Below are 24,578 nucleotides of genomic sequence, written 5' to 3'. Positions count from 1 at the left end.
GTTTCTTTTTTTTTTTTTTTTTTTTTTGCTGTGGAACAGATGCATTGTATGCCCTGAATACATGGAATATGTCTCAGTTTTCTTGAATTGCACCACAAACATTGTAGCTATTATAGTCATTGAGATGAATTAATAAAAGAGTCCTGGTCGCCTGGTCGCCAAGACCTTAACAAGCAATAAACTTCATAAACTAATAAGGTTTAGTAAATTCTATAGTTGCTAAATGATATGAGGTAGGTAATCTTTCTACTTCTCCACATATTTGGAAGCAGGTTTTAAGACTTCAGAAGAGTTAATGATGTTTTAACTCGGTACTTAAAAGGAATCTTCTACAGTAAACAGCCAGCCATTGCACAATAACTGTGGAATCAGGAGAAGAATGCACAAGCAAGATTGGTAGAACTGAGGCCACAGAGCTGCTGAATGTCAAGAGATTCATAGATCTCAAAGCCAAAGAGATAAGCAGACCACCAACTCTGATGTTAATACCTGATAACGCGCATCTGAATAAAACGTGCCTCTTATTGAAAACGGGAGAGCTCAAAGGCTGACTGAATTTTAGCTTCCACAAAGGCATCCATGCCTTATTTGAAGGCACTGTTTGGCTTGCATTTCTTCTTGTGACCAGTTGTTCTTACTCTTGAAATTGCATGCCTAATTTACATTGAATTTTTAATTTGCTTTAGAATTTGACTGCGGTACTCAGCATTTTGTTTTAGTGACATCCCTCTTCATAAGACCAAAGAGTTTTTTCGTAGATAATATTTTCTTCCCATGAAGATATTTGTGTACTGTAGTCAAGTTACTTTTCAGTCTTCTTCCTAAATAGCTAAAACACACTGCACTTCTGATGTCTCACATTGCATGGTGTTTTCTCCAGCCTTGTGGTTCTTTGCTGTACCTCTGCCAATTTTTCAACATTTTTTTCTAGCAAGACACAGGATCAATACAAATATTCAAGAATTAGCTTCACCAAGACTATAAAAATCCTTTCTGCTTCTCTCACTGCACGTTTTTAGTACCCCATAAATAAGTACTGGCTTCTTTGCAGTGGAGATCTACATCATCCATAAAGCCAAAGGTATAAGGCTTTACTTTGAACTAAAGTATTTTTAGGTAATTTTTCATAAAAGAAAGAGAAAACCATATAGACGAATGAGTGATAGAAGAAGATAGAGCAGAGATGAGAATAAGAAAAAGGTACGGTTAAAACTGAAATAAACATAGTATGAGATAAAACAAAAAAAGGCTGGAATGAACAATAGATCAGAAGGGACCAAGTTGAGTAAATTAAAACAGTAGCAAGTAACTTGGTTCCATCAGTGGCTGGAGATTCTTCATCATGCTGATTTGGTTTAGTCGTGGTTGAGTCCTTCCTGCAGAATGTTTCAAGCTTGGGGGAAAGATGAAAGTGTCATATTTAGGGCCTATGTCCCCTGAAGTCAAGTGGTCACCATTGTAGAGTTCTAGAACCCTGAACTTCTTTGTCCCGGTAGTGCCAATATGCTACAAAGGGACATTCCCTGTCCAAAAGACCTCACAATCTAGAGTGCAACTCTGCCAGTAACAGGTGGAAGAAAACAGACAGAGAGGGGAAACACAAGAAAACAACGAACCAGCTCGGTTCAGTATGAAAACAATGGTCAGGAAAACAGCCGTCTGCAGCTGTGAATATGAGGGGGTTTTGTGGTTGTTTTTACCACCATGGCAAAGGAGGATTTTAAATAGGGATTTGAAGGTGGACAGTGAGCATGGTGTGGACAGTTAGAGAATGCTCCTACTTTGTATAAGGGCAAAATGTAGCACATTTTGTACGTGTTCTTACAATTTATTATTGGTGATTTTAATTTTTATTGATTAAGTTCACTGGAATCATTAAAACAAGACATGCATTATGGCTTAATTTACATGTCAGTTGTTAACTACTATAGCCTTGCATTTGTACTGTTTTATTAAAATCTACAGTTTTTTATTTAAGGAACCACTTTCAAATGATGCATAGTTCTTGAAATCACTTTCAATTTTTCATTATTCGGGCTATGCAAGACCTTATAAGACTGGCATTGGAAGGCTTGGCTTTTTAGTACGTAATCTAATTTTAAACTAAGCTAGTTTAGTACGTAAACTAATCTACATCCTGTTTCCATCTTTCACTGCCACCAGCAGTTGTACATTCCTGACCATTCTTTTGTACTTACCTCACCCTGATGTTAGTACAGAGTGAATTGGGGAGAACAGGTAAAGTCAGACATAACAAGATGTCAAGAGACATTGTTAAAATGGCAGAGTCTGCTGGTGTGGGCTAGGAACCACAGCCTGAATGACCAGCAAAAAAAGACGAGAAACTGGAAAAGTTTTGCTGGCTAAGGTGGGAAATCCCTTCACTGAATCAGGAACAAAACAGTACTCCTCTATACTACTAAGGGTACCCCGTGCTTCTTAATATGCTTCTATGAGGCATGAGAGCAGCTGTACTTACCTCTAGAAGTTCATAGCAGAAATGGTCCAGCTCAAACGTTCCGCCAATTTTTTGCTCTGAAGATGTTAGTGTTAATAGTTGTTATTCATGGTCTTTATTGTGTTTTTCAGTAATAGATATCAGAGTTGTTTTATCTTATTTTATTGTGATCTTGTGATGATTATAGTATAATCCTCTGACGTTATTGTGGTATTTCACTGGATGATCTGTAACTATTTCAAAAAGGTAATACTGACCTACTTAAATATGTGTATGAAGAGAAATTGAGTCTCTGAGATAAATATACCTATTGACTGTGCCAAGAATACATCTCTTATTGTGTACTCCAACCGCTAAATCCCTATGTTGCTATTACATCTACCACTCTTAATTTCTCCTGAAGTGTAACAGATAGAATATAGAGTAATTTTCTTTCATAATATTCTAAAATAGTACATCCTGTGCTTTTGGGTGGTTTCTGCAATTTACTCCAGAAACATCTTTTCTATATTTCCAGAACTCTGAAAATCTTGCAATTTTTTGGAATGACATTGTCTAGTAAGATAAATAGGATGACAATTTTTAAGATAGATGAACATATTAATTTTTCTTCTCATTTGTCTTTTAAAACTGAATTTAGCTAAATATTTATCTAAAAACTGAATCACACTTGATTTTGGTTTTCCTTACTTATAGGATTTACACTCCAGCATCTCATAAATGCAAGCCACATAGTATAGAAAGATGGAACTTATTTTTTTTTAAATAAAAATCTATGGATTGAATTACAATACGTTACCCAAGTTTAATCAAAATACATATTAGCAATTCTATTGATTTCCTATTTTTTGGAATATTACATTGCTAAAACCAACCACATTAACTGTCAGACTAATTTTGATGGGACATATAACATGGCAGATAATTACTTCACTTTGCTTAATGTAATATGAATCCATAAATAGTCATTTGTTTTATGTGTGAAAAGTGTGCTGCCTAGTAGAGAACAGGAACAAATAACAAAGAAAGAATACTGCTCAGTGACAAATGCAGGCTGAAGAATAAAAGTTAATTCATTCAGAAATTTTATGAGCTGTTTATTCATTATGCTGTAGTGCTATGTACTGCACCAGAATTTCTTTTCAGTTGTGTTCAGTTCTAAATCAGTATTTCAGAATATTGTTCTCTTCTGGTTTTATTTTTCACATAGAGTGCAGCCCTATGTGTTAAGATTTTTTGCAATAAAATGTTATTTGTCCTCTATGTTATTTCTGTAGTATCAAAAAACCTAACAGAACTGAGTTTAGAGGCCATCTCACATTTTAGTGCTTGCATCGTCAGCAACTGACACTATAGAGAAGATGTTTCTGGAGTAAATTGTAGAAACCGCCCTAAATATATATTTCTTCCAGTGCTAAATGCAACTAAAAGATAGTACAAAATATAGCACACTTTGTCATTATAGGAAATTAAGCATAGCCAGGTTGGCAGCTCCGTAGTTATACCTTGCAAGTTGTAAAGTACTCACTTCCAGAACCAAATCTTGCCAGCAGTAGAACATCTGAAAATCTGAAGCAATACTAAGTTTTGTCCTGCAAAGTAATTACCTGTACATTAGCAAATTCTGTGAACAGCCTGAGGACAGATAACAAAAAACCTGATTTTCTGTAGGGCTGCAGACCTCCCAGTGACGTTACTGTGTATCTATCTGACAGCGTTGCTGGGGTAAACACAAAAGAAGCAAGCATAGCATACCCAGTGTTTCAGCTGACTAAATATTTAGAAAAAAAGGCTGCTATACTTTTTCAGAGAAATAATTACCCCAAATGGATGCATTACAGAAGAATGTAGTAGTTACCTTGCAAAAATACACATTTCTGCAAAGTGATTAGGTAGATGTGCAGCGTTAAGATACATTAGAGAGGCAACTAAAAATCTTGATCTACTGGATCAAGATACTTGGCAATGTCATTCTGGTGTCTTCCAGTACTAACAGAATGAGAAAACAATCTAGGAGAATTTTTCCTCTGTTTTTTCCAGCCTTTAAATATTACATCAACGTGATTTCAGTGCTATGTCATGCTTCATTAAGAGAAGAACACTAGGCCAATAGATGCTTACAGTTAGGGAGGAGCACAGTAGGATGCTGGAAACGGCCAGAAGGGATCCTTATAAAATGCTAGTCTTAGGCCGTTATCAACCAAATCGACTTGTCATCAAACATTCTTCTAATCTTTTGTCTGTCCATTGTGTTCCATCTTAGTGCATCAGTCCCCTTTCACAACTGGAAACCATAGGATGGCTATAGCAACCTTAACCTGATACGTTGCTTAAACTATATATTTCATGATATATCAACAGTTTCCTTAAGCATAATAACAGTATATTCAGACAGAGAAGGGCCAAACATACCTCTATAGAGCTGATTCTGCCAGAACACCAGTGAATTCAAAAACTTGAAGTTCTGAAGATTTCCTTTCAAAGAGGGACTCTAATCCTCCCATATTTCTTCTAAAGATAATTTGATTTTAATAGTTATTTTTTTCTCCCCCAAAAAGGAAGCTGTAAGCAGACTTTCTACCTCAAAGCTAAAAGTTTAGCTGCCATGAGCTGTTTTTATAAAGTACTAGAATCATTTTATCGTGGAAAATGTACTTAACAGCATTTATACCCAGAAATGAGCAGGAACTTTTGACTTTTTTAAAAATTATAATTTCTAAAATTCAAGCATGGAAAGATTTTACTCTAAATTTAAGACCCTGTGTCAATCTTCCCCACGTGGCAGATTTCCTCTAATTACATCATCAGTCAGGTGTAGGTTAACCTGGTCGTCTGATGAACCTTCTCTCATTCCCCATTCATTTATTACTGTTTCCCATGGGGAACTTTGTCTGTGGAATGCTCCATTTATGCTGGTCCAAAGTAGCTTGAGTCTCTTGAAGTTTCACAAAATCCTACAAAGATGTACAAAGATTTGGGATAAATCTGTATGCAATTGGATTAATTTATACTGTAAATAAATGGTAGCAGTAAAGGTTTAACACCACTTGTCTTCTCAAAAGTTACTGGACTAATTGTGGGAGTTTGAGGTGGAGAAAACCTGCTGGTTTCATTATATAGTTTAATTTCTCTAGGATACCGAGATACTGACAGTTTAAACATCAATTGGACCAAACTTGGTATTTTGGGTAGGTATACTGTTTTCTTAGAAGTTTTGATATCTGGAACAAATATAAGGAAGAATAGGAAGGATAATAAGATAAAAGTATATTCTTTAAAAAAAATTGCATCCAAGAAAACCCATAAATTATTTGCAACCTGTTTAAGATGCTCTAGCATTTTAAGGCTATAATTACTATCTAAAAATGGAAAAAATGATGCTGTCACTTTCTGTCAGCAGATGATCACCTGTGTTTTAAAGGCACTTTTCTATACGTTTGTTGAAGAGAGGAAATGAAAATAACATAATGTACATTTTGTGACTTACTGCTCTTCAGATCCTATCCGTTTCGAATGAAAATACATTTTAAAATAATTCACATTTAATTTATGAACAAGTTTTCATTTCCTTTGCGTTGGAATTAAATTCTCTTATACTTGCATTTGCATTTCACACAATAACAGTCAAAGTATCAAACACACTAGCAAATGAACATTTCTTCACTATATGACCTGCTCTCTTTCAACAAAAACTTTTTTTTCATGTAAATTTCTGAAGTTTCCAAATTCTATTGCAGTGTAGATTGCTTATTAAAAATTTACCTTGCCTTTCAATTCTTCTCTCAACAAATCTGAATCATCCAGACTAACAGAGTAGCTGTGAGAAAACAAGTTTTTTGAAAAAGACTTCCAGAAAGAAGTAAAATCCTCTAAAATCAGGATTTTTCTGTAGTGTGTTAACAATCCCAGGAAATATCAAAAGGAAAAAAGTATATTCAGTTTAAGTTAAGCTTTGGCCAGTATTCACTTTCTATCATATTTTAATTTGGAAAATTTACTTTTTCCTACCTTTTCTGTCCTGAGCAACTGTTTTCCCCTCTGAACCTGCCTGTAGCTGAAAAGAAGTTATCAGATTATACAGAGACATTCAGGCCCAAGCAACAGAAATGCTTATCCTATGTTTTTCTTCTTTGAAAACGCATACGTTTTGTAGAACAGGAAAAATATTTGTAATGATGAAACTTACTCTAAGGAAATATTTTCTGTTGATTCCAAACTAATATTTAATCATCTTCAAAAGCCATCTAGTACTTAACACATTGTGACTGAACTTTATCCATTCCTTCTACTAACAGTTTCAGGCTTTCAGAAAGAAAATATAGCACATGTTCACAAATTAATTGTGTGGCCATCTCATACTTGTGATGAAGTCAGTGAGTTGATAGGAGAATTTCAGGACAGGATTGCTGGAGAAGGATTGCTGCACAGTTTTTCATTATGGGCAGTAGAAGAAGTTGTTACTTGGAGTGTTATATGCTGCCGGATTGCGTATTGGCATTGGTGGCAGAGGTCAGAAACTTGCTTTCTTGGTCAGAGAGCACAGCAATTGCAGCTGTCTGAAAAAAGTGCTGTGGGTTAGAACACGTAAAAATAGTGGGGTACTGTTTGTCAGGCCAGGTGCAAGAACAGAAAAAATCCATGCTTCGCCAGAAAGAGGAGGAGGATGGATAGAAGAGAAAAAGCACACAGAAAAGAACAAAAACATTCCTTCTGCTAAATACTAAACTATAGTCATTGGAAAGAACACAAGAGGTTATTCCAGCTCCCTTGTTGACTAAATTGTATGTTCTTCCTACAGATAGTTCCTAAAAAAGAACTGTTCTTTGTTTTCCTACGTACAGACACAGTATCAGTTGTTTATGACTATAATCATAGCATGCATAGTTTAAAATGTGGGACTAGGAGATAGTGTGTTTCTCTGTCTGGTTTGTCAGACACTAAAAACCATGTTCCTTATTTATTACAGCTTCTTTTGATTTACTAACAAAATTTCTGTCTTTAAACTAATTTCTTATACATTGCTTCTACTACCCTGATCTGTTTCAAAGACACTGAAGTATATCTTTTCATGCTTTATATTTAGGTCAGATGTATTTTGTCCACTGCCATATTTTTTTTTACATATGGAAAGAATTCTCTCAAAATTTGTGAAGGCAGAGTATCTCAGGGTCTGTCTTGTTGAAACACTTTGTCAAGCTTTGGACAAGTACAGAAACCTGCAGCTTTATAAAGCTCATGGCTGTCAGGATTAGCTGCTGTGGAGAGGATCTCAAACCCTGTTAGTTCCTGGGGTCTCAATTTACTGATTCTGCTAGACTACCCACTACCCTCTAGCTCAAGTGCATGTACAGAAATCCGAGACATGAACACAAAGTTAGTTATAAATTGAAGGCAGTTGAAAGCTTACCTCTCAAGGAATCATTCTGACTCATTTGGCAAAGCTCAGACAGGAGATATGTAATCCAGCATTCATGTCTTCCTTTCCTAATACTTTGATTAATGGCCACTATATATCAATGGCCCCCTACATCAATATACACTAGTGTTTTAACACAGAAGCACACTGAAATAATATATGCAGTGTCTGATTATCAGAGAAAGCTCTACTTAGGTTTAAGTATAGTCATAAACTCTAAAGCATTTTATTGCAGGATTGAAGACTACTTTCTGACTTTATTAATGTCTTGAAAAAAACTCCATGATTTTTATTGTTCTCTGTAAGCAAGCCTTACGACTGCTGACTCCATTTGTAGGATTATGGTCAGGTTACTATTTATTACAGCTCTGGAGTGTGTTGCTTTCTTTTGTGCTCATGTACAAAAGCTCTTGTCAAGTTTTTGGAAAATTGTCAGCTATGCAACTTCGCTTCTGGGTTGTCAGAAAACTGAACGTGTGGCAGAGCTCTTCTTGACAACTGATTATCTAGATATTTGCCAACCACCTCAGCGCTATGCCTCTGTATGGTCTTGCGTTCGTTTGAATGAAGGTGAAAAGAACCAGAGATGTGATTGATTACTTTTGTAGGTTTTTCTTTAAATGCACCTATCTTTGGACACTGTTGATTAGAACATCAGATAACTTAAGAGCTTTCACAAAATGACACCAGAACAGATAACTAATATTGTGTTACTGCAGCTAGGAATATAGTGTTATACTTGCTTTACATAAACCAAGACAGAGATTTTAATAAAAATAGTTCATAGTGGATGAGAAGAGAACTCAGCTCATTCTTTCAAGTAGCTCCTCTTAGGTATACCGGAGAAGAAAAGCTTTAAAGAGTGTAAGTGATATCTCAGCTTAAATAATTTGCCTGGCCCACAGACATAGCTTTGTAGCCTACTTTCTCTTACATGTGTTGTGTGGTAAGTGTAGTCTCTTTTCAGGAATTTCATATTTAGGAACTAGGTCTATCTGTTCATTAGTATACTAAAAATTATTTTTTTTATTTTAATAGACCATTTTTATAACTAGAAAGGCTAAAAATGTTATCACCAGAAAAGTGTCCTGAGCTTCAAGTGGAGTTTTGTTATTGATTTGAAAGGGAGCAAGAGCGAGTCTGAATTAGCTGTGTATCAAACAAGAATGCATAGATAGAATCATAATCATAGAATTGTCTAGGTTGGAAGAGATACAGGAGGGTACAGTGGACTAAGGAAAAAAAGAGCAGAGCATGAAAGGAGTCAGAGTGAGAACACAGCACAGGAGACTCGTGTATTTCTGTGAGGTCTGGTTTCTAGACGTCGGACTGGACAGATCTGAAGACGGTCTGCACCTAAGAAAAGCAACACAGCTTTCAATTATTTCTTGTATGAAGTTCTTTGTACATCATAACAGCAAATTGATGCTCAGTTCCATTATGCATTATGAGCTTCAAAATAAAAAAGTATTATCATGAACTACAGATGGCAAGATCACAAGCTAAACTGTATTTACGCATCAAATGCTTGTGAATTCATGCATGCTTCTGTGACAGCACATCCATGTCCAGTACCAAAGAATTGCATTCCATGTATACTCTTCAAAATCCAGTGATAAGAACAAGGGCTCAGTAGAAAGTGCCAATCACCTGAGTGGATTTCTTAAGAGGAGAAAAAAAATTAAAAATGTAGGTTTGATATGAATTTTGATAAAACCACGTGCTATGTCTTTCCAATATAAATGCAATAATTATGAACATATGTCCACAGTCTTCTTTAAAGCACATCCTTTTAATTTGTTTCCCTTTTCTTTCTTCTCTTGACATTTGTCTTTTTCCCCTCTGTTACTCTAGGATCATAAACAAACATTGGCAAGACAAACAACCGTGATTATCTTCGCATCTTAAAGGCAATAACTTACTGTAAATCCATAGCTCATACTGAACAGGCAGTCTTCACTATAAGCCATATCATTTTACAATAGACAGGATAAACAGAGATAAAAAAGTCTTGAAAAATTAAGTAGTAGTACACATGCAGACATGGGCCAAGTTTTTAATGGCATAAGCACCCCATTACATTAAAACAAGTTTTGGCCACCTGAAACTAAATGGTTTGTACACACGTAAATCCAAGTACAGACTTGGTCACTAGGATTTAGAGAAAAGAAATAGACTGTGAAACAAACAGTGGTGATACTAATATCTAGACTACTTAATTTATTAATTAAAAATTGCAAACGCCAATTTTCTCCAATAGTAATGCCCTAATTAGAGATCTGTATTCAGTGTGTAACATTACTGTAATGAAAATGTTAGTTTCAGGGGCTGCCTTTAACACATTTTGTTAGTTTAAAGCATTGGGCTTTTCTCTAAGTATGACCTTATCTTTGAATTTCCTGCCATCTCAGTACTTACTTTAGGACAATTACTACATCTTTTTTATGCTTACATCTGAGAAATATACTTTCGACTTTTTCTCCACTTAATATGGATTTTCTACCTGGGAATTAAAATAGATACTGTGAGGATTTTGTTGGTGGTAAAAAAAAGATTTCTTATTTGTGAATTCATTCCTTCACAGCACTTACTAACAAGGGATATGGTACTGCTACCATAGATGGAAATAGAAGATTTGTAATTGATTTTGAATATCAATATTAAGGATTTAGATGATATATTTGTAAGCTACACTTAATACATAAATATGTATTTTTCTGGTTTGACTATCAGCATTTTTGTTTTGTTATTTTCTTATACTGTTAGTGAAAAGTTATTTTCAGCTGTTATGTGGGAATATTTATTAGCTTTTATACTTCCATAAATCTCTCCTTATGCTAGTTCTGATATCCAACAAAAGCAGTACCGGTAAAAATTTGTCTTTTTTTTTTTTTTTTTTTTTTGTGACTGCCAAGAAATGTTTGGACTTTGAATCTGGGACTTCACTGGGCAAGTGAAGGTGCAAATTTGTATAGTTAAACAACTACAGTTGTAGCTAGACACCTATCACAGTCTTATTCTCTGAAGTGAATGCATTCAGGGAAATAAATCAGGATTTAAGTGTCATTTTAAAAACCCACCAGTCAGTTTTATAGGTGCTTTTATACCATGATTTAACACTGAATGTGTATTGTTTTCTTTACTATATAAAACACAGTCAATAAAGGCTTCTAAAATACAGTCATCAGGGAATCTATTCAGTTCCCCAAATGAAATCTATTCAGTGGAATAATTTGCACCATACTGAAAAAGAGGAAATAAAATACTGTAAAATTAAAAACCTTCAATTGTTTATAATGTGGATAAAGAAATTCATAAGAAACTATGATACAGGAACTTTGGTCATTTAATTTAGAAAAGCTTTGATTTTTAGTGTATTAGGTGTCCTTCATAATCAGTAGACATGACATACACATATGACATACACTTGGTAAGTGTTTTGCTTTCCAGTAGCTGACAGATATTTGTTACACAAAGCAGTAAGATGAGCTATCTCTGACCAACCTAGTTCAGGTCCTGGGACCAGTACAGACGAGTAAGCTTGCTCCAGGAAGCTAACCCTGCAGGAGAGCGAGACACTCTTAGACGAAATGCCATGATAACTTGTAGATTACAGGTGTCTCTACACAGGACTTCAGCATGACATGTAGGTATTATCATATATGGTAAATTCTAGAAAGAGGCAGGTGTTACTGACAGAGCAGTAAACTGGAGCCTCAATGCAGAAAATTTCTATTTACATGTGTATACCCTAAGAGTAGCAGTATGCTACTGTATGTACAAAAATAGTCAGTTTTGCCATTCAATCAGTAGGTACTCTGAAGTGAACAACAAAATTAATTTTGTCTGCTATTGCTTGATTCTCCAATGAAAAAGCTGCTGTTGCTTTAATTTTCAAGCTTTCCCAATAACATTTAAATTATCAGCCTCAAAAGCCTGTCTACTCTCTGAATTCTTGCCATATTTATAGTCTCTTAACATTCACTGCTATCACAGGGTGCTGCTCCAGCAATGCGAGCGATGAAGGGAATGCTTGCATAGGCTGGCTCTCGGCATTCCTGCTGCCATGGCGTCTCCAGCTCCTGAGACCAAAGCCAGCTGAGATGCATGACAAAACATCTTGTGACCTCTCTGCGCTCAACTTCCCACCGCTATGTGACACTGAAAGAGCGACAGTGGCAGATCTTATGAGAGCTATGCAGTCAAAGTCTGAATGCTCTGTTATCGGGGAATTCAAACCTTGTTAGATGTTTAAAAGTCAAGCTGGGTGGAGCTGGGGTATGACAAACACTCCACCATCCAGGTATTTTGCAAGTGGGTACTTTCTAGATTTCTGTTGTTATGTTATTTTTCAGGGTTTTGTACTACTGAATATTGCTGTTACTGACCAAAAACCTCAACACTGTAAACTTCACTAAAAATGAGTTGTTCTTTGAGGATGGTCTAAGCAAGAATCTTTTACTTGAGCAGTGAACCCCATTTAAAAAAAAAAAAATTTAAAAAAAATCATGTTTTTACAACAGAGCTGCTTATGATGAGAGACAGAAAACTCTCTCTGGCTCATGTGCGCATTTAACTAGAGGGCTGCCTTCTCCCCCTGCCCCCTGTGACCCGGCGGGGTGTCCGTCCTGCTGGTGGCACTTAGTGCTTTTGGGTCCACACGGCTGATGGGGAGCAGCAGGAGCAGAGCAGCTCCACCAAGGGGGACAAGCCAGGAGCCAAGGGCCACCCCCAGCACAGGCTGGTGACCCTCACCAGTGGGACACAGTCCAACCCAGGATCCAAACATCTACCAGCAGGTACGGCAGTGACCCAGGGCCTGTCTGGCTGTCCCAGGCGGGGCAGAGCAGTGGCCCAGCCCAGCCCAGGCCCGGGGCAAAGGCCCAGCCCGGGGGTGACATGGGGCCTGCGGGTAGAGGTGCGGGGGGAGGCCCCTGGGGAGGCTGCTCAGGGCGGTTATGGCCTATTGCTGCACCTGCAGCCCTGACAATCTCACTCCTTGCTAAGCTGAATTAGATATATATATATCTCTATCTCTTATAAAATTGAGAGTGTGAAGTATAACATACCTTTTAATATCCCATTGCTTTCGCTGTTTGTACATTCATATTTGTTACTCCTGGCAGGCTCTTTCAGTTACCTTCATTAGCCTAATTTAATTTAAAGTGGAAATTCTAGTGATCTCACTTTTGTAGTGTCAGGTGTGACAACTAAGGAAAGGTCATAGGCCACATAATAGGTACAACCTGTTGACATTTATTTACTCTTCTTGAATAGCTATTTGTTCCCTGCATCGTTATGATATAAAATAAACTCTTCGCCTTAAATATAAAGGGTGTTTATTCACTTATTTTCATATAAATGACAGCAAGAAATAGCGAATAAAGATAGACACAAATAAGAAATTTTTAATTAAATATTGGATGTGCAATTGAATGTGCAACTTGTTCTGTATGTGATTCTGTTTTGATTCATGTGATGCCCCATATTTAAACCTTGTGTTAAAATGATCTGTAGCTTTTCCTTACTCTTTCCTGATTCTCTCAGCTCCATGTTTATTTCTTTCATTTTCTTAGTGTTTCAAAATGCAGTAGATGTTCATGGGGAGGAAGCAACATCTCTGACTTTGTTTCCAGTTACTGTCTACACCTAGTGTGTCGTATACTGATCTATAGTTTAAGTAAGAAACAATTATTATGGCTGTCTAGTATGACTTACATATAATTTTATTTATACACCTCAATTATAAGAATTGACTATTTCATAATGTCCCTGTTATCTTCAGGGCAGGGCATCAAGGGCTTTTCATCACACACAGTGTGGGAAAAGGATATGCCATTACTGTAGGTGACCATGACTGGATTACTGAGTTTTGCAAATATTGTGTGCATTAGTTTCAGTGAAATTCCCTGTGCAATGGGTACCTTCATACTTTCAATTTTTTTCTCTTGTGAGGCAAAAGGGCCATTTCCAGAGTTGAAGAATTACAAAGTGGAGTTCTTAAAAGGATTAAGAGATCACAAGATCTATAAGAAATGTAAAGGAAGCAGAAGCTTTGTTAAGATACTCCCAAAGTTGTCATGACTTTGCACTCCAAAAACAAACAAAGTCCCAAGTAGAGAAATTAGAAAATTCCTGATAGTTAATGAGTAGAAAATTCAAGTCAATTTGTGATGTAAACTTCCATATGAAGCCATCTGTGAAACTGCCACGCACTGGAACAGATTGCGCAGAGAGGCTGTGCAGTCTCCATTCTTGGAAGTTTTTGTGACATAACTGGGCAAAGACCTGAGCAGCCTGATCTGGTGCCATAGCTGACCCTTCTTGTCCAGCTGACCTCCTCATGAAATCTCCTCGTGTCTTTTCCAACTTGAATCACTCTATGATTCCATATATCTACAAGTTTTGTGACTCAGACAATTTTCTTTATATCAGGAACAAAGCCCACCACCATATTTAACACCGAATGTAACTCTGTATTTCATGTAGATCTATGCTCCCTAACATTTTTCTTTTGGAACAAAATATCAAATTGAATTGACAATTGCCTAATACAGTTACATGCAGAAAATCAGATCACAGTTTTTCTGAAGGGTAGTGTCAAAGCTAAAAAGGAATTGCGATTTCATCAACACAGCTGCTAGCTTTGTAATAACATATTGGAGTAACCTTTTTTTGATGAATGTTCTTACAGCAATGTTCGCCTTCTGCGTCTTTTCTGACATCATGACTCTAAACATGAGCACAATTTAAAAGGCGGTAGTAATTTCTGACAAACTCTTTGTGTTAGCAATCCAACTTATCTCTAGAATTAATGTTGTCTCAAACCTACTATTTCCTGAGGAACCAGATATAACTTTAATTAATTCTGTAATTGTGAGATAGACATTTTAGTCTAAAATCTGTTTTGTCTTGTGCAGCTGAATGTGAATTTAGACTTGAATACATATACAGATGAGTGAAAGCCTTTCTGGATTCCACTAATACAGGAGAGATTAGGGAAAAAAATAATTATCATAAAGTAATAGTATCAAGGATCTAGTAAGGATAGGAAGGATCTATTAATGTTATTTCATATAAAATATTAGTTTACCGAATAAACAAATATGATGAAAGAGACATAATAGCAGCATATAACTATATTATGCTGTTTATGCTATTTATACTATATATATACTATTGCTGTAAATGCTATTTATACTATATTATAGTATTATATAGTATTATAGTATTACATTTATATTTATACTACATTATGCTATATTTATGGTATATATATACTATATATATAATTTAATGTAATCTTGGGCTATGTAGCTGCTGCTTGAACTAAGTTGAATCTGTACAGAGACAAATTTGGACAAAGGCAAAAGGCCTCTTTACAACAATACTCTTTATAATGCAGTAAACCTCTGATTTATGAGAAATAAATCAAGTATTTCAAATATTATTTTTAAACATATGAGGAAATATAGTTTTATTTTTTCTTTCTTTGATAAACTTACTGTCAAACCACTTGAATTATCATCTTTCAATAACTATATTGTGCTACAGGAGGATAAGAAAGAGAGATGTTACCTTCACAATTTAAAGATGTCTTTTCATGACAAGCTTTAATGTATATACAAACAACCTATATTAGTTGACCTAAGACTTTTTTTTATTGCAAAGAAGCAGATGTGAAAGGCAGGCTTTTTTTTGTGCAGCTACTAAACGCAAGAGCCTTACCTAATCCATACACACACACTTCACAAGTTCAGTTACTAGATTAGGCAGTAGAATAAATATGGTATAAATTTTCTGATAGCCTTCCCTTATGACAATAGTCTCAGTGCATTTAATGGAAGTAATAAATAATGAAAAACAAAACATTTAACAGAGCAGTTGATAAAGAGATTGTAGTTGTTAACATTGTTTTAGGTAAGAATTTTCTATTAGATTCTAGCAAATAAAGTTTAGTGATAAAGTTTAAGTAATACTAACATTACATTTTCAATTAGTAGTAGAAAAACAGCTTTCCACAGGAAAGTTAATTTATGTGACTGCTACACAATTCTAAAATATATTTTGTTATTTTAATTTATATTTATATTTTGCTTGTAATTATACCTTTATGGTATGCATTTTATTTGTATGTAGGTTTTGCTTTGATAAATTAATGGTATGCAAGGACATGTTTGTGTTATGCTGGGATCTACTCTAACTCTTGATAAATTATGAAAGCTCCATCCAGTCAGTTATCTTCCATAACTGAAGGTGAACCAGCAAATATCTAATCATTGTTCTAATAACACATGATATGCCTAGCACTTTTTGATTTCTTTTTACTTGCTGTATTCATATGTCATTAACTGAACCTACCTCAGAGGCCTTTTGACTATTTCATGACCAAAGGACAAAACCACCTAATACAGTCAGAGTGAAAAGAGTGAGGGAATGCATTTCAAAAGCCACAGATGAGAAGGTCTCTCAAACATATTAATGCTGAGATAGATACAGAGATGCAGAGATAAGATACAGAGATCTAAACTGACATAATAAATGATAAAATATATACCATATCAATAAACATAGGTCTTAAAATTCATATTAAGCTGTGAAATTGAAAATTCCAGTTCTAACTTTTGAGAGGCTGTGGGGAGGGAGGAAAGTAGTGCTGTATTAAACTTAAATATAAACCATTTACTTGAAGAATGACTATTTATATTGTAAACTCAAGCAAAACCTTTATGCTATTATGAAATATCACAATGAATTTCCACAAAGTGGAAATCTTACTCCAGAGAAGGAATCAAATATTAATTAAAAAAACAGCTCAAATATTCAGTCCCTATCAGGGAAGAGGTTAATTTCATTCCTTTCCTGGGACGCTCCTTCTTAACTCCTGGCAACCTTAACACTTGCACTGCTTGCATCGGTCACTAAGACAATAAAAAGTCTGACTTTTTTTCCTTTGCCCCCTGACTCCCTTATGATACAGAGAAGAACAGTAATTTATCCATCTAAAATGGCTCTTTTCCAATATCTTTTTTTTTTTTTTTGACTGGGTCAGAACAAATTTTCAGAAGGGTCCGGTGACATGATACACTAACAAATGCATTTTGACCAGTTCAGCAAGTGTTGCAGAACACCCAAAATTAATTAATTTTGAACACTACTTTTGCTGAGCAGTAGCCTTCACTGACTCCTTGAACAGCTATGTAGTTTGTCCTTGCTGACTGTAGTCACTGTTAACCTCCTACAGTGCATTTATTTAAATTGGCTGTGCTGAATGACACTGCCCTAACTTCCCGCCACCGATGTCAAAAGAGACTTGTAAGCTCACCTTTCTCTGCAGCAGTTTCTTCATCAGTTTCTTTGTGGAAGTATCTTTATCCCCAGTTGACATCTGTGAGAGCTTTTCATGAGAAGGAGTCAAAGATGGCCTCTGGGGAACTGGAATTGAGGTTGAAGGTCTCACATTAAAAAAGTCATTTACTTCTGGTTTAGTTTTGCTCTTAGGCATTATTCACAGCTTTGCTCTGTCTTCAAACAAAAGGAGCAGTGGCCCCACTAAAAGAAAAAAAATCTCTAGCTATTGAATGTGCTCAGAGTTAGTAAATATTATCTTGGGCTTTCAGGAGTCAATCCACAGTATGTCTTTAAAGCAAGAGAACCTCCGCCTTTCATTGCCATTGGCTTATTGTTGCTATGCTATTTTAATTTCTCTCTTACCAGACAAGATATTTCTAATAATACTTTTTCATGGCATATGGGTTTCTGTGTCACTGGAATAAAATTCTTCTTCCTCAGTTGATTATTGTTGTGATAAGTTGTCTTCTTGTTGGTACTAGATAAAATAATATATGAATGTTTACAATGTAATGCAGAAAAATATTTGTTTTGATACTTTGTAATTCTGGGCTAGACATGTGAAGCTTCAGTATGTATTTCAACATATCTGGTGCTGGCTGCAAAAATGTTCCAGAACAAGTTTGCAAAAATCACATACTCAAGCCTTGATTGATCTCACAGGAATGCCTTATTGTATTGTTTTGGTTATGGGAATGTCAGTGTATTGGCTTTATCATCTTCACATTAGGGGATTTTTTCTCCTGGGTGTTTTCATGTCTTATTTTCAGGTCTTTTTACTGCTCAAGTAACATAAAACTGAATTTATGTAAGTAGGGCTTACTTGGCAAATAAGTAGGACAGGGTATATTCCTCATTCACAAAATTGTCTGATAAGAAAGGTAAATTTATATCTAAAGAAGGAGCACACAATACTTACTGATTTCAAAGGAAATTGTTTCATCTCATTCTAAAGTAAATTTGACCCTGTCAAGAGCTGTCAAGAGAGTCAAGAGTTAGAGTGAACATAGCTTACACACTGTGACGTTTTTGTCATTGTTTTTCAATTTCAATTAAACAAAGAACGGTTACATATTTTAAATGAACAAATTTAGCAATTTAGTAACACTGATTCAGGATATAATAGTCTTAACAACTTAATAGTCTTAACAACTTTATTTCAGTAGACATTTCTATCTGTGCTGTTTTCAGCTTCTTTCTTTTACAGTGTGTATAAACATGTGCAGTTTTGAATGACTGAATAACTCGGACACCTATAGATTAATGTTTGCTAGTTGTTGTCTATGCAGTCATTACCAGTATTACAGCTACTGGCCTAAAAGTTCCATGCTATTTCCTGGGGAATAATCGGGAAGTGTCTGTGGAGCAGCAGTACAGTGAGATGTCTTAGCGATGACCAAGGAAGCTGGAAGGGCAACACAGTTGAGGGACAAGTGAAGGTAGCAACTTGGATCAAAATAAGTATAGCTGAATCAATAGGTGCCAACATGGGGGGTGTCTCACACACTGCCCTGTGTGGACATAACCAAGTGATTTTATTTGTAATTTTAGATATTGCTAATGAATTCCTCTAAAATGTTCCCCTTACACAGTTACATATGTGGCTAACTTTATATTCAAGCATATTTCACTGACTACAGTTACAATATTTCCTATACAAACTTAAATGTTCATGTGCTTGCAGAGTCAGTGTTTAAATGTCTGTTCAATTTAAGATAAAAAAAGCAAAACCAACCAAAAACATTTTATCAAACTAACTCTGCCACATTGAAGGCTTCTGCTTTATAATGTCTTAGTTTGTACCTCTGCGTTTGGGTTTCTCAGGTGAAATTTAACTGTAAAAATAGAGCACCTTGTTTCTGGGAAAAGGAAAATAAAAGAAAACAAAACCTAACAAGTAATATTATTTCTCATATTTTCTTAAGACTTTATTTCATATTTTCAAAAGCATCAGCCTAGGCTTTGTTTATTCAGAGGGTTAGCCAAACTGTCACAAGCATCTTTCTGTTGTGCTTGTGAGGAGAGGGTATTTTGAAGAAAGAAATCTAAAAGAGATTTTAATGGCAAAGAAAGATTTTCACAAATATCTTTCCCTTTTACTCCTCCAGTAAAGCAAAGAACTCTCAAATTACAGCTTCTGCTATTATTTTCAGAAGTTTCAATATTATAGGATAACCTGGTATTAGAGTATCTTTTGTTAGAGCACCAGAAAAATCTTCTAAAAACTTTATCCTCTGTTTGAGTTCCTTATCATTGCTGCAGTTTTAGTATCGCTGTAAAGTACTACAATTTTTCCTCCTAAATGGCTCACAGAGCCAAACTTTTATTCTGTTTCTTCCTCCGGTAATCCTGTAGGGTCACGTGTTTTTTAATGAACACGGCCAACGATCACGTCAGCTCCAGAAGGATTTTGTGGGCTAGTTTTGTACATTTTATAAATAGGCTTGTGGTTACCCAATAGTTAATGTCTAGCATAAATATGGACTGCTTCCAAAAAGGGAAGTTCTTTACCACCTCCTGCCCTCTGTCCCAGACACCAGCTATTCATTCCAACCACATTCCCAGTGCCAACTCATGGGGCATGCGGGGAGTCAGATCAAAGCAATGGCTGGGATTATAATTCAACAGTTCCCTTGGTTTAGATTGCATGTACTAGGAAGCTGCATGTACTACGTTGATGGGGAATATCAGTATTTGTTCCTTGTGTTTATCTTCTGTTTTCAAGTACTAATAGGCTATATTTCTATAAAGATTCTTTAGCATAAAGTCTCCAGGTTCTTTAGCTCAATACAGGAAGAAATTGAAGTCATTTGAGTTGGATAGCTATATTCACAAGAGGTACATTTACAGGCACTTCCATACTAGATTAGGAGCTTCCTCTGTAGAGGGGAATAATCCTTTGTTTCCCCAGAGAAAAAAAAAAACCAACCAAATTCTGTAATTTGGAATGAAATTGTTTGAAAAGATTAGTTATCCTAGTAATAATCTCTTATATGAGCAGTCATAAACATAATAGCTAATGAAAATGAGTTTTTAAAGAGTGTTTTCCAAACATTTATCTACAAGCTTAAGTTGAAGACATGGTGTCTGTTCATTTGAAGAAAGCCAGGATGCTGTCAGATATTTTTTTTTTTTTTTTTTTTTTGTTCTGTTGGTACAGTGAATAATTGCTTAACTACAATCCCTGACTTCTGACTTTTAAAAAGGAAATGTTGTTTTGGAGAACAATTCAGTACATTTAAAGTGCTACTTTCAAAAATATGCTATAATCTTGATGAGTTTAGTATTTACTTTTAATAGGGATTTTTGTGCTGATTAGCAAATAAATGATGTTAGGCTGGATCTGACACAGCTACAATAGTAATTACTAAAGAAGTGAAAAAAAATCATTTTTTACTCAATAAATAAATGAAAAAAAAATTAAGAAAAAGTATTTGGGAATGAATTATGTACTGGTTTAATCAGGTCAACAGGTTTCATTTCGACGAACAAAAACAAAGTCATGGAAGCTATGGACTTTTCCTAAGCATCTTTGCCAGACTCGAGGCACAAGGAATCGGTATTGTTACCAAACTGTTTTCCAGCAGTTGCTGCTCATTATGGCATGGAAACTTGGGCTCAGTTCTCTCCTTTATTTTGAGCCAGTGTATTACAAGGAAAAGAAAGGTGATCTGAGCTTCACAAACCAATAATCTCGGGCACTAGAGCATGCCCTGAAGAGCCATGTCTACACGATTCTTAAATACCTCCAGGGACAGTGACTCCACCACCTCCCTGGGCAGGCTGTTCCAGTGCCTGACCACCCCCTCAGTAAAGTAATTCTTCCTAATATCTAATCTAAACCTCCCCTGCTGCAACTGCAGACCATTTCCTCTAGTCCTGTCATGATTCACTTGGGAGAAGAGGCAAATGATGAGTGATGAGTGAAAGGATAAAATTCTAAATAGGATGCATTAGACCGAAATTTGGGAAATACTCCCTGATGTTCTGATATTTCAGTTTGCAGAAAAATCTCTCAAAGGAACAGTCACATAGGACTTCCAAACTAGAGGAGATAAACTTTGAAAAACATAGTAGAGAACCAGTTATTCCACTGAGAAGATACAAACAAGTAAACAACCCCTTCTCTGTCCTTACTTCTGTTATACTGTTTATATATAGAATTGCTTATTTACACTCTAAAAGGGGAAGTTTTCCCCTTTAACAAGCCAATATGATCTTTAAATAATCTATTGTTATTAAATAAACAGTTTTAACAGGGAACATAGCAAAAGATATGTTCTAAAGAAAAGTTTAAATGTTTGTATTAGGGCTGTTTATGGTACCCAGAAAATCAAGAAGGGAGCATGTTTGAAGCCTGTGCCTGTGAAAGGAGCAGGATGTATTTTTAGTAGTGCTTCGTAGTATAGTGTCTAATCAAAACTCAAGAACGTTACGCATCATTATAGAGGATCATAGAACATGATACCATGTTTCAAATATTTGGTCACAGGCATCTCCATCAAAAAGTTGGCTCCAGAAAATGATATGTACAGCAATTGGGTTGAGGTGGTAGTTTTATTAGTAATTTTAACTGTTTATCACGAAAAGCAAAAAAATGAAAAAAAATAATATGTTCATAAAATTACGACCTCATGGAAGAGCAAACAGGAGAAAATACTCTATGTTATTGTCACAGTCATTGCATTTATTCCTCAAAATGATACTATTACTTTTAACAAATAAATAAAGCACCATAAATTAAATTAAACTAATGGAAGGCCACAAATTCTCCATGATATTGTCTTCTGTGCCTTGAAAATCAAGTTGCTGTAGAAATCATAGCATAAAATTGATACTGCTACAATGAACAGGTTCTTAGTTTATGTTTTGTTCTGTAAAGTAGCCACTTAATTAACAAAAACTAGCTACTGCCAGCAACTATTATCCTCTCTGATACCTCTTGTTTTATATTCCTTAAGATTTTATTTCTTTCTTCTTTAAAAGCATATGGATTTTATGTTTAATTAAATTTATTTTTGGCTCCAAGGGATCAGCAAGGTGAAAAAATATCCTAAATGTGTTAGAGAATGGTTGTAGAAGGTAGTGTTTATACACCTTTTATGTTAGATTTTGATAAAATGTCTCTGTTGATTGATGGTGTAAAATAATTTCCCTTAACATTGTAGGCTGTTAGCAACAGTTTGTTTTTATACTACCAAGGAATTTATTCTAACTTCATGCAGCTTGGAACAAAATCACAATTTTCATTTTGATCTTCTTCAGAGAAGTTAGCTCAGTAATTACTAGAGACTGTCATTGCTGTAACATTTGAGGCTGCAGAGATTTGCAAAGGTTTCCTCCTCCCACAGGCTTTGGTTATATTTGTCAACCCAATAAAGACAGTAGGGTGAAACCTGAGGAGTGCTGATCCCATGTATCTCCTGCTGACATCAGTAGGAGCTTAGCACCTATCAGCATCAAAGAGTTTTGTTACTGCAGCTGCTTCTCAATAATGCAAAACAATTAAAAATAATAGAAAATGATCCAATATATTCTGGGAAAAGTTTTGAGGATATTCTAAAAGTTTAGAATCGTCTTAATTTTACAATTCAACATTTCAGTTGTGACCAGGCTGTATCAGCACAGAATGATACAGAATCAAATTCAGATCCAAAGCTGAAATAAATTGTATAATGATGAGAGTTTGAAAAGACTGGCTATGATTTATATAAAAATTAATACAAAGTCAACTTAAAGCAACAATGCTGATAGGAATCAGCATTGTCTCTGCTGTCAGAAGTTATTTTCACATTTATATGACATGTGCATCCATGGTGAATATTTAGGCTTTTACTTTCTGTCCACCACCCTATCTGTTTAGCTCTTTGACACAGGAAGGATTTTTTTTACCCGTGTCATTACTTAATGGAGTTTCTAAGCCGTAACTGAAGCTCCAGAAAACACATAAAGAATAATAAGAAATAGCATTGCTTACACTATCAAGACTTTATTCCCCCATGCACTTTCACAAGAATTCTAGTTTTAAGTGTAAATTCATCAAACCTTGCTTCTTCCTGCCGTACTACTTCTTGTCTGTAGCAAGATGTTCATTACTGTGGTCTAGTGTGGTTATTATCCTTATCTGAGTGGTCTGGATTTACTTGGAATGAAGCTGATTGAATGTCACCCACCTTTTTTAATGTTGGCGGCAAGAATTGGCATATTTACACTTGCTTGTGCCTGGAGTTAGCATAGCTAGGATTCTGTTCTAGTCCTATACTATGCTTTGATATCTTTTCAGCTGGACCTGTGCAGAAGTCCTAAATTTATTTGTTCTCTCAGAAGAGTAAAGAGTCCAGAAGCCCTGCAGATAAGAAATCATAACGGAGACATTTTCTAGTCATGACAAAGGCATAGCTAAGCCTGGTTATAACTGGAATTGCAGTTGCAATAAAATCAAAGTATGAAAATGAATCACAGGAAATCCAAGAACAAAGATCAGACCTCTAAACTATGAAGGAATAAATAGGATTTTGCCACAGGCCATAAGCATCAGCCTGCACTTTGCTTTGAAAGCTATTGCAGAGATGAAAAAAAGCACAGACTCCAGGACTAACAATAACTCAGTAGTCGAAAAGGCTTTTCCAGTGTGCAGTATCCAATGTATAAAATCAGCCAAGATCTCTCTGAAGTGGACTGTCTCTCATCTTTACTGCCATCTAGCCTTTCAGCCTTTAAAATGTTCAGAATGCATTGCTATGGAGAAAATCACTGAAGCATGAGCTGGCATATGAGCTTTTAAAGTTCTGTTCATTATTTCCCAGTCCTGGGTGCTGTTTTTCAGAAAGGCAACCTATCTTCTCTAACACTATCCTGTAATAGTCAGCCTTCCCTGCCCTTTTCTTCCTTATTTCCCTTTTTCCTTCCAGTTTCTTTTCTGTCTGCTGAGACATCTTCAAACACAAGACTATGTGTTCAAATAACAACTAAAGCATAAGTTGCAAAGAAGTACACTGGCTTGCAGACGTGAAGCTTCATAGTGAAGTACCAAGTGTTGGTGCAATGTCCATCTAACTGGACATTCATAATTGCCAGCCTTGTAGCATGGACTACTGCTTTGTTCGTGTACCTTGCAAACATAAAAAATTGATTTGGGAGATAATTCATCGCATTTTTAAAATTATAGTAATATTGTGGAATTGGAATGACACTCAGCTAATTTTCATAAATTTTCTATCACACACTGTACAATCCTTCCCAGAGGGACCAGTGATATAAAAGATTGTAAGCTATATCCCAATTTATAGTGAGCATATAATTCTGTAAAAGTTCCATTATGCCTGAAAGAAATTAGCTACTGTGAATTAAAAA

General features: G+C 35.6%; 1 protein-coding gene and 1 long non-coding RNA gene across 3 annotated transcripts in view; one reads left to right on the top strand and one right to left on the bottom strand.

Annotated features, from left to right (window-relative positions):
• The window catches only part of PACRG (PARK2 co-regulated), a 204,023-nt gene that overhangs the window by 142,872 nt on the left and 36,573 nt on the right, over nt 1-24,578 (top strand). The window lies entirely within an intron of this gene.
• Nucleotides 8,904-17,489, bottom strand: LOC106893335. Its single transcript, XR_001413048.1, has 3 exons — nt 17,200-17,489; nt 11,379-11,434; nt 8,904-9,230 (listed from the first exon to the last, which is right to left on the bottom strand). It is a non-coding gene; the product is annotated as an uncharacterized LOC106893335 (long non-coding RNA).

Source organism: Calidris pugnax, unplaced genomic scaffold (genome assembly GCF_001431845.1).
Source record: "Calidris pugnax isolate Ruff unplaced genomic scaffold, ASM143184v1 scaffold24, whole genome shotgun sequence".
NCBI lineage: Eukaryota > Metazoa > Chordata > Aves > Charadriiformes > Scolopacidae > Calidris > Calidris pugnax.
The sequence above is the reverse complement of the archived record's forward strand: the minus strand, read 5'-3'. Positions and strand labels throughout refer to the sequence as shown.